General features: G+C 44.1%; 1 long non-coding RNA gene across 1 annotated transcript; it reads left to right on the top strand.

Moving 5' to 3' along the window:
• The first annotated feature begins 917 nt into the window (after positions 1 to 917).
• On the top strand, positions 918 to 2641 carry LOC141941934 (uncharacterized). The gene is made up of 3 exons (XR_012628476.1): positions 918 to 964; positions 1397 to 1565; positions 1924 to 2641. It is a non-coding gene; the product is annotated as an uncharacterized LOC141941934 (long non-coding RNA).
• The last annotated feature ends 8761 nt before the right edge of the window (positions 2642 to 11402 follow it).

Here is an 11402-nt window from a genome sequence, read left to right as displayed (position 1 = left end):
TATGTGATTTTTTTTTCTACCTTATTCAAGGAAAAGAAGAGCTTTCAAAAAATGCTGTAATACCACCAGATTTCTCTATCTTCATGAAAATAAATCTACAAGGTGCCAAATTTAAGTGAAGTTTTTTTGGAAGCATTTAAGGGCACATTTTGTCACCTATGTCATGCTGTGGGAAGGAAGAGATTTCAGAGAGGCTATTTGTAAAATCAGGTACCAGGAGCTGAGGTCAATTTTCACCCCGGCTCATGGTGACAAACTCCTCTTTGTGTTGGCAAATGAACATGGATATCGAAGTCTAACCCATGCCAAGGGTTGAGGGTCAAGTCCACTTCGTCTTGTGAGACAGCTGTATCTGGAAGGTTTGGGGCAATTCAGAGGGAAGTGAGATGGATTTAGTTAAATTTCAAAACTTTTGAGCATTTCCAGGAAGCAGGAGCATTTTCAACTTTTAGTATTAGACAAGGTGAAAAGGGCAGAATGCAGATGGAAAATAATTGCACATATAATATTAAAGCACACGTGAACTAACTTTTTTGTAAGACAGATACCAAGAACATAGAGACAAGACATGGCCCATCTCTAATGTAGGATGTAGTTTGAAAATAATAGATTTTTAGCATATTCCTTGAAGAACCCTCTAAACTAATGGCAGTTGAAAGCCAGATGAAGTAGCTATTTTATCTGGCAAGCTTCCATGCAAAATTTCCTGCTGATGCTGGCTCAGACAGATGGAGATTTGGGAGGGGAAGAACAAAGTGCCATAGGGCTTTATTGGATGAGCCTTGAAAGGTTTCTGCAAGCTTCTATCACAAGGTTTATGAACCTTGGGCTTGTTAACTTCATCGCAGTTTTGTTCAGTGTTTTAACCCTGCTTTATTTCCTGTGGTCCAGATGACACATTTACACATCCTCGGAAAATTTAGTGGGATGCTCTTCAAACAATGTGTGACTCTGCACAAGTAAGGTCAGAAACTTGCTGGTTTTACCTCAATGTATAAAAGTTTTTGAATATCACTATATAAAGTGCTTTTCTCTTGAAATGTCTTCTTTGGTTAGATCATGCAAATTCAGTGCTGGCTGATGCTTCTGTAAGATGAAAAGTATGAACAACTCATGAATATTTCATCATTTGTTTCTGCACTGGTCAGAAATGGTAATTTGAGCTCCAGACTGTAGAGATTTAGCAAAAAGAGTTGGACAGTCAGAGGATAAAGATAGAAAAAAGTGCGTTTGACAGGATTTTTCCTTGTCAGTAGACAAGTTGCCTAAAGAATATGAAACTGGGATAATCTGCTGAGGGCTCATATTTGGGCTGTGCTACTGAAGCAATTCTTGATCTGCAATGCATCAACACTATAGTATTTTCTTTATTTACCTTTTTTTTCCTTCCCCTCAGAGGACAACTGAAAGCACCATGTCACCCAAGATCACAGGCAGAAGAGAGCCTTGGACAGGGTCTACATTCACCTCAGGCTTGACGTGCACCAACATCTCCCTGAGGATGTGAGCACTGCCCTGGAAAGGCTGTGAAGGAGCAAGTGTCAGCAAAGGTGCTATAGCTAAAGGTGCATCAGCCTTGATTCTCCTCTTAAGACTCCCTTTACCTTTTGCTGTAATGTCTGTAGCCAGCTACCTTTCTCTCTTTTATGTAATTGGCCATCCTATGATAGACCCCAGGGGCTAGAATTCAAAAGCAATGTTGTTCTTTGTAACCAGTGTGCACTAATAATTTGTCTGCCAGCTTCAACCTTTCCTGAATATTAAGGGATCTGGGTTTGGGCCACATTATTTTGGGACTGGGAAATGCCATTGCCCCATGTTCTGGACTAGCATTAGTATTGGGAAAATTGCCTTTTTCTTGTACCGAGGAGTTTAGGGTTTCTTCTTTGGGGATTGTGGGGTGGTTTGTTTTTTTTTTTTCAGGAATACTGATAGATATCCTGTCCTGCCACTCACTCAACTCTGAAGCTTACAGAGACATTTGAAGTTTCCAACAAAAGGAATGGTTACAGTTTTTAAAATGGCCATTTCTCTGAATTTCCAACCGGCTTCCTTTCTCTGGTGCATTCCTTGAGCAAGAGGAGGGGGAGGGATTCTGCCATAGGCAGATGAAGCCTTTCTTCAGTAGCTCAGATGCCGACTCTCCATCTCTTCAGCATCCAGAGCAGGCTGTCTGCAGTGGACTGAAAGTTGTCTCATCAGACTTGTGTTTCAGCATTGCCACCCGACATGTTATGACAAGCTTTTAACTTTTGAGCAGCGGTGGATGGAAACGTGTCACTGCTTTGGGAGCAGCACAGCACAAGCTGTCAAATATAGTTCATGCTGCCGTGGTGTCAGCCCTTCCAAAGCAGACACCCATCCCAGCCATGGCACTCCATGAGCAAAGAAGCCAGGACTCTTCAAGTGGCCTAAACAGACCTGAGGCAAATAATTTTCTGCATGAACTACAACAAGTAAGAGGTTAGGCACTAAGAAGGGAAGCTGGGAGGCATTTTTCAAGAAATAGGTGTTTATAGGTTTGCAGTACCAAGACTGTCTGCGTAAGAAACCTAAAAGCAGACGTTGGAACTGGAAACTTCCCATGAGGACCATGGTTAACAGGGGCCTGTACAGGCTCTGCTAATTCATCTGTGCTTATTGCTACTGCTGGTGGAGGGGAAATAAAACATCAGTGTGAAAAAATTCCCAGAGATGAGAGTCTATACTTCAGAGGGCTCAGATGGCGAGAGACACGGAGCAGGAACTGGTGTTGTCTTCATGGTCTTTTAATGACTTGTTCTGTGTTTACTTCCCTGCTGCTCTCTATCCATTTAGGCACACCTGAGTGACACAGCAAAGGCGGCTTTTTTTCTGACAAATTTTCCCTACTTTTCCAGCTGACCAGTGCATCGCTGTGGGTTTTTCTCTGCTGTGGTGCTGCAGTGGCTCTATTGTGTTCTGAGGAGATGGTCAGCTCTAAAAGAGCTGGTTCCTGATGTTGCCAAGCACCCCCCTAGTGCTGAGCCCATCCCACTCACTGCCACTGCTTCACTGAAAGAAGTGATCACAGCAGGTGAGCAGCCCTTTAACCAGCTTTGTGAGCTCAGGATGCACTTGGAGATGCCTTCAGTGTTGGCAGTGGCCATGCAAGTGTTTAGATACCCAGTTTCTAGAGGCACTGAACAGTTGAATTTTTCACATTTCTTCTCTGGAGTAATGAACACTCAGTGCTTCTGAAAACCTGCATTAATTAGCCCGTTTGACATTTTAAACAACCTTTGCCTTGACCTGAGAATACAGCTACACCAGTAAATACAGCAGGCTGGTGCTACTCACTAGTCCTGAGGGCAAGCAGCATGACCCAGCCTGTGTCCCTACAGCTGAGATCTCTTCACGCCTCAACTAGGGTGGCCTTACCCATGTCTGACCACAGCCCGAGAGTGAGCTGGCACAAGGCAAATCGATGCCAGGGAGCATGCTCAGCACAAACCCAGTATTGGATGATCCCCAGACAATGCTTAGGCCCCGGGCATGTTCAGCACAGATGTGTTCTTGGAGATAATGATGGGCCATGAGGAATCTGTATGGTGCAAACCCTTCTATCCGTACACAGCATGAGAAGGGCAGGTTGGCCATGGCCAAGTTTCAATGATAAAACACTGGAAAAATCTCACTGCCTTGTTGCTTTCTGAATTTTTGGGAAGGAAAAAGCCTTACTCCTGACTGTAGGAGAAGGGTTTGGCATGGGACCTCCTCCTGGGGCAACTCAGAGAGCTTCTATGATGGCACCATCACAGAACAACCAGGGTTGATCCCAGCTTGCCTGTTGCTGGACCGTTTCATGGCCATAGCAGGCAGATAAAATGCTAAGAAAGTAGCAAGTGGCTTAGCTGTACCCCTTCGGCGATGACTGCATTGGCTCTCCTGCTCTTGCTGGCCCACTCCCTCGTTGTGCAGGCTCCTTGCTTCTCCTTCCTTCAGAACCTTAGGAGGAAGGGATGGCTGATCTTGCTGGATGCCTCCCATGCGTGCGTACCAGGATCAACGGCTGGTGTTACCCAGGAGGAGAAGTCATGTGGGTAGAAAAGGGAAAATGAATCCCTGGTCTCTCGGCACTCCTAAAACCAGCCTGCAGTAATGGCTGTGTGGTTGCAACGCTGCTGGTTCTCTCACAGCTAAATGCCAACAGCGGAGTTATCTTCGTTTTTAACTGTATGATGGGATTTTCTGTGTTTGTATTGTTTTGATTGAATATTCCTTGGGTCCAGTTCAATTTTCTACCAACATCAGTCCCAAGATGGGTCTTGGAGTCTTCTAATGAGGTCAAGAAGCTACCGCAAAATTTAGAGCAAATGGGAAAAAAGAAACATTGGTGACAGGTCACTTACAATTTTAAAGAGCAAGAGACATCCTTTCTGACAGGCTGCCATTTTCTATCTGTAATCTGTCCTACAAAATGGTGATGGGTGATAACTCACTGGTAGGTCCCTCCCTTGTATGGATAAAAGAGGTTTTAATTTACCAGCATGTTAGCTTGGCACTGCAGAGCAATATCAGAATGATGACTCCCCTCACACTCAATGCACTTCCAAACCCTATCTATAAACTTCAAAAAAAGGAGCTGAAGATTCATTGTCCTTTGGATGAAGAAGAAGAAGAAAAATGGGATATATGTCTTGAAGTTTCCCTTATTTAATACCCACAAATATTTTGTTCTGACGTGCTACCTTCCATCAAAAAAACCCTGTGTAGTTTTCCTGAGGTTAACCTCCTGTTTTATTAGGGAAAAAAAAAAAAAGAAAATTATCACCTCTGTAGATGGGAAAGCAGAGGCACAAAGAGGGCAAGAGACCTGTTCTGCAGAGCTGGAAAAAGATCACATCACTGATGATTAGAGTAGTAATTTGATCACAAGTCCTTTAAATTTGAGGGCGGGTTAGCTAATGATGCAATTAGCAAGGAAAATACCCATATTGCTGCTTGCAATGTGCTGGGTTAATCTGTCGCTTGTTTTGTTACACATCTGTCTACCTACAGCAGGAATCAACACAGTTTAGAAAACTCTTTTTGTCTACCCACATCCTTTGAAGTTGAAAAACCACTTCATTGGTTCTTTCCCTGAGCCCCAGCATTCAGGGCAGGGCAGGATGGACTTTGTTCTCATCAGCATGGTACTGTTTAATATATAGGTTAGAAAAATAGACATTTTTTTAGTCTTATTTCCTGAAAGAAAACAAATGTCTTTTTATATAAGGTTGTCCTGCCTTTCTGCCTGTTAGATCTTCCTTAAAAACTTCTGCATCCTTTGACCAGCATTAACCACGCTTGCTCGAAGCGTTGAGCTCTTGGCAGTAGTTATGTTCATACGAGTTTTGTGTCATTTAGTTACAAAGAGATGAGAGGCAGAAGACAGTGCCTCCTGGAAGGAGGTGAGAGCAAGACTTGGCAAAAAGTCTTTTGGAAATGTGAAAATGTTGGAAAGGTCTGGGTGAAAAAAAACCAAACAAATAAATAAACTCCAAAAAGCCAGAAGACTCCATGGGCCCAGCATAGTGTCCATGGGTGGTTGGTGCCCTTGCACTTGGCTGAGAAGGGCTCACCAGCAGCTCCTGAGGATGGCCTGGTCTACTGGTGGGACATACCCATCTACCTTTCCAACCATACTAAATTTAAGAACCTACTAATGTTGGAACTAAGTCAAACCGAGGAAAAACCAAACAAAAGTAAACCTTTTGTGTGATTCTGATATCTCCATTTTCAGAGTTAGAAAATTATTTTTCTTGTAGGTGTACAAACCTTCTTCAAAACTTCTGAGGCCAGAGGGTTCCTCCTCTCAGTCTCGGTCTCTGTCTCCTGAAGGTCAGACTGACTGGAGAGAGGCAAGGAGTGATTTTTATTCTTAATGTTTTGCATTTAACCATAATGGGATGTGGTACGAAGTGAGACTGGGAGGGTGGAGGCTCTTTGGTTTTGACTGAAGCTCTCTGAGGGCTGCTAAAAACCCCATAATTGTGATTTCTAATTGGGCCAGGGAAACAAATGCCTGTATGCTAATCCTATTAGAGAGTGAGGCTTAAGCCTGGGTGTCTGTCAGCATGAACCTGTTCCCCCAGGCCTTGGTAGTGCTGACTTCTTAGCCAAAGCTTCCTGACGTGTATGAAGTATTGTATCATTAAGCCTACGAGCAGAGCAAGGTGGCATTAGCTCTTCCCATGGTGCTGCCTTGCCTGGCTCCGAGCTGCAGATGACATGATAGCAAAGGCAGCATCAGCTCACTGAGGTCACTGTCTCATCGCTGCCAGCCCAGCTATTAGTACAAGGAGGAGAGAGCTTCACCATGTCCTCACCACAGCCCTGCCTTGGGATTGACTGCCAAAATGGAGCCGTACCATGGATGCCATCACCTTCACGTCATCACAGAGAGGACACAAAAACCCACTGAGGAAACTGCCATCTCCTGCCTGAAGTTTTACCTGGAAGCAGGGTCACTGGCAGCCACTTTGGGAAGACTGCATTTGATGTCCATGCGCTTTGTCTTATGGAAATTTAAATACACTGGATTTGGGTTGATCCTGAGCAGAGCACAGCAAAGATAAAGGCAGAAGCCTGCATTGCAGGCTAGAGGGATCCAGGCAAAGCTGATTTTGAGAGCAGACATGTCTAACATTTTATGTTCCACTACTAGAATTATATGTCGACAGATTTCAAATATCTTTCTAAGTCCCAGTAGCCTGATCGAAAGTGGTATGTCTTTATCAGACTGGTTATGGCCCTTCTGAAATGTGAGCCTTACTAGCTGCATGCAAATCTTGTGCTTTGAGTACATTCCTAATTAAAGCAGATTGGGCCTTTGGGGAAGGAGGGGCTGCAAAGCATTTCCTAAAGCACTTTCTACTTGAATTTCATTTTGAGAAAATATACCTGAAGGATGGTGCAGAAACTAGGATTGAGAAAAATTTGGGTTTGGCGGGTCAATTATACTTTCATAGTGTGTTTCTGAGGGACAGTGAGAAACACAGGAAGCCCAAGTGATGAGCCCGAGGTAGCTTAATGGTTTGACACAGAGGTTTCACCCTGCGGAAATATAAGGCATGAACTTACAGCCACTGTTAATTTGCTGACATCTTTTTATTTTAGAAATGCCTTAGAGCTGTTTTCTTCAATTGTTTTGGAATGTGAGCTGAGAAAAAGCCATTCAGACTAAACCTGAGGGATAAACTGCCCATCTCCCCAGTGTAATAAATACCAGTTCAAACACAAATGAAATCATCTCTCATCAGACAGGCTCTCCAATGTTGTGCCATAGACTTTCTGCTCCCACCTACGCAAGAAACCATCAGGCAGGAAATAAGGACATGAAAAACAGGTTTCTGCAGTAGTAAAGCAGAGCCGGTTTGATGGCTGACACAGGATGATGCAAGCAGGAGCTCTGAGGAAAGTGTAGATGCATCTGAGTCACCTTCCTCCCGGAACCATCAGCCTTAGTTTAAACATAAAATGGTCATTTTGTAGTTGTTGTTTCTACTGCTAAAATTCTTTCTCTGTGGAGGTCTGGACACATCTTGTGTGTAAATGATATCAGCTGGGTAAAGCACAGTCCTCACCTGCCTCCAGGTGCAGGATTCAGCTTGCCCAGGTGATGCTGATGATGGGGGAATATAAAGAGCTTAAGTAATAAGCGATAGGACAAGAGGGAATGGCTTCAAGTTGCATCAGGGAAGGTTTAGACTGGCTATTAGGAAGCGTTTCTTTCCAGAAGGGGTTGTTGGGCATTGGAATGGGCTGCCCAGGGAGGTGGTAGAGTCCCCATCCCTGGAGGTGTTTAAGAGTGGAGTTGACACAGCGCTGAGGGATATGGTGGAGTTGGGAACTGTTTATGTTGGGTTGATGGTTGGACTGGATGGTCTTCAAGGTCTTTTCCAACCTAGATGATTCTGTGATTCTGTGAAAGAGAGAATAGAAACACTTTCCCAGCAATATGGTTGGGTGGTGTGGGGATGACAGGGGGCATCCTTTCCCCTGTACTGTTTACTTATATGAAAGCTGTGAAGAAACTCCCTGCTGTCCCTTTCCCCATCATCTCCAGCTACCCTTCAAAATGTTTCATGGTTTCTGAATGCAGCCCTAGAGCTAAGGGTCCAGTCCTATCTCTGGGATGGTGGTGGAGTTCAAGGTGATGGCCTGTCCTAGTTAATGCCATAGGAGAGCTTGTGCTTCCCCGCCCTCCCTGTAAAGCCCACCAGCAGTGTAGTCCTGAAGGAGCATCACTTGTTGCACCAGAGCGCAGTTTCCCAAAGGATCCTCAGGCTCAGAGATAAGGAGTTGCTTGCTGGTTTTGTTGCCAGTTTCTTGCATGACTTTTTCTACTTTGATCCCACCCTGGGGAGATGGCTGCCTTGGAGAAGTGTGATGTGCTGGAGAGAGGGAAGGATGCAGTATGCAATAAATGGCTGGGTAAGTGCTTGCTTTCCCTTCTCCTCACCCTCAGTACACTGGACTTACCCAAGATGCCATAAAATAAATGTGCAGTGTCAGTTCTACCCCTGATCACCTCCTCTGTGTAACAGGACTCTTGATAAACCACCTCTACGATCATGCTGGGCCAGCAGCAAAAGCATGCCAGGAGGGTGGCTGTGGAGAGGAGGGGAAGGGTGCGATGGGGCACCAAGCGTTCCTGTGTCTTTGTGCCAATATACGTGAAAAATGAGGGGAGCTCGTATGGATTATCTGTCCTGAGTAGCAATGAAGTCTAGATTGGGCTGAGTGCCGAAGGCAGTGAGGAAGCTGGAAGCCCTCTTGAATTGTCATTAGGGTAAAAATTTCAATTTGATTGTTTCAATGTGGAGAATTCGCATGGGCAACCTAAAATAACATGTTCATTATGGTTTTGGCTGAATTGAGTGACTAAAGTGCAAAGCAGGTGGTGTAACAAGGTAGAGGATCTCATGCTTATTTGCACCTGCTGTGGATTTGGCCCATGGCAGTAATAATAGAAAGGATGAAATGTAGTTTTTCATCCTTCTCCTACCCCCATTGCTTCTGAATGCTTTAGTAGATGTACAGTGAACAGCTGCAAAGCAAAGCGTGTTTCTACCTGCTAGCAGCAGCAGTAAATTTGTGAACTTAGTGTTTTACGAATGCCAGATTACCCTGAACTGGGAGAATCTGCAGCAGACACAGAGCAGTGTAGAGCAGAAAGAAGAGACCATGAAGCTTGGGGTTGAACAAAGAGGTGTAAACGGTAATAACTGTTGAAGCCAGTTTGAATTGTTCTCCAGCCCATTTCTTAAATCTTGGCTTTCCTGGTATTTCCTGTGCCACTGGTGACAGCGTAATGGGATGTACGTGGTGGGAAGGTTGCGTTTCTGAAGGCTCAGCTTTATCTATTTGATCGAAAATAAAAAATGAATTTTAACCAGGGGCAAGGAAAAGTTAATTGGAACAACACGGTTTGTGTGCTATTCTGCTTGCAGACTATAACTCACATCAAGGGCTATCTCCCATGGTCACTTTAAGGTACACACTGTGCTAAGCAGATTGGGTTATAGTACTTACTCTGCAACGGAGAGAGCTTGACAAAGGATTTTCATCATTAAATGAATTTTTCATCTCTGCTGAACATATCTGGTGATGAGAGAAATGTAATCATCTGAGGTATCAACTGTCCCTCTGTACTGCTGGCAGGGTGACTCGTGCCTCTCACATGTGAGATCTTCTCCCATGCTTTTCCTCTCAGGAGGAAGTAAAAGGTATGTGATGTTTTATTTCGGGCAGTATAGGGGGTTTTTTAGGTTTGAAATGGCTATTTCTGACACATGTTGACTTCTCATTTCTTACGAGTCAGCAAACTAAAAATATCACTGGCACATCTTTGTTGCCCTGGGATCCCTAGTACTTGTATGGATAGAAATGCTGGCAGGTTGGGCCTATTTCTACCATACTACCTTGGAGTTGCCCTTGCAACCCCGGTTTGCAGGGAATGGATGGGCTTTTCAGTGTTTAACTGATTATAAAGCCTAGTGTTCCCAAAAATGGCACATCTCTTGCTTTGGGCAGACTTGGGATGGCACAAAGCTGGCAATGCCATCTTCAGCTCTCAGAAGTATGTAACAGTGGAGTCCATAAATGACATTTCTCTGCTGAGTCAGGGACATGAGCTAGCATCTGGTTGAAAAGCAGGGAAGGATCCAGAAGCAACAAGGCTGCCAACCTGCTGATATCCCTCCTTGGCCAGCTGCTTTCCAGAAATCCGTTGTTGGGGTCTCATGTGTGTGCTTTGGCTGATAACAAGGGTGTATCTTTCCCAATGTTTTCTTTCTGGTGTCTTCTCAGACTCTTTTTCTCCTTCTTCTATCTCACTGTAGCTGAATTCTAGCTGGGTGTCATGGGGAAGCAGATTCGGGAGCCCCCAGGATGGTACCTAATGAGGTAGATTTGCTCTAACCAGGTCAAACATCCAAGTACCACATTTTCCTTCCTTCACCCAACCCTAAAATAACAGCCAGTACTCACCATACCTTGAAAAAAAAGTTTGTATCAGCTCCCAGTAGATGCCTAACTGAATCGAACTGTTTATTTGGCAGCGTTATGCTCTGGGGATGCACATCGGTCCCATTTCTTGAGCCTGTGTGCCTCAGGCTGTTTGGTCTGGCAAATAATAAGCTAATCCTAAAAATCCTTGCTTCTTAACAAGCAAAGTACGTGGCATCTAGATGGAAATTTAATGAGAAGAGGTTGACGAGCAAAGCTGACAAAGCAGTGACCTTTCCTCTGTGGTGAGCCAGACTGAGTCCATCCTGAGATGCTGAGATTAATGAACATGTTGGTTCCAGCCAAGAGCAAATGGGCATTATTTATATCATAGGGCTATTTTATTAGGATGCAAACTTCATAGCGCTGAACTCTTTGCTCAAAAGAAGCCTTGAGCTGAGCCAGCACAAAGAATCATTGAATTATCCACAATTCCTAGTGCAAGCATGCTCCAGGGTCAGGGCTGAAGCAATCTGTCGGAGTGTGGGGTTGGCCACCTGATAGGTTTTATCAAATAACTTATTGGATAGGAGTATGGGGTTTATGTATTTATTTCAGCTTGCAACATGAAGTTATCTGCATACATTTTACTCAAAAGAAAAAAAATAACAGCTTCTTTATTAGTATAGCTTTATTACCAGGAATTCTGAGACATCCATGTCCTGAACACTAAAAACTTCCAATTGTAAGATCTTTTTGCCATTGTTTATAAATTGCCAAGGTTTAGCCCTTTGGCCTGCAATTCTGGCCTGTTTTGCGTTTTAAAGAATGCTTTTTTTCTGCTAAATTATGTGACCAAACCCAGGAATCAAAAGATCTCTGTAAAGTTCATTTGATGCTCATATTTGTTGCAATGTACTTCTGAGTTTGATACTGGGAAAGGAGACCAG

The sequence above is a fragment of the Strix uralensis genome, chromosome 3, assembly GCF_047716275.1.
Source record: "Strix uralensis isolate ZFMK-TIS-50842 chromosome 3, bStrUra1, whole genome shotgun sequence".
In the NCBI taxonomy this organism is placed as follows: Eukaryota; Metazoa; Chordata; class Aves; order Strigiformes; family Strigidae; genus Strix; species Strix uralensis.
The sequence above is the reverse complement of the archived record's forward strand: the minus strand, read 5'-3'. Positions and strand labels throughout refer to the sequence as shown.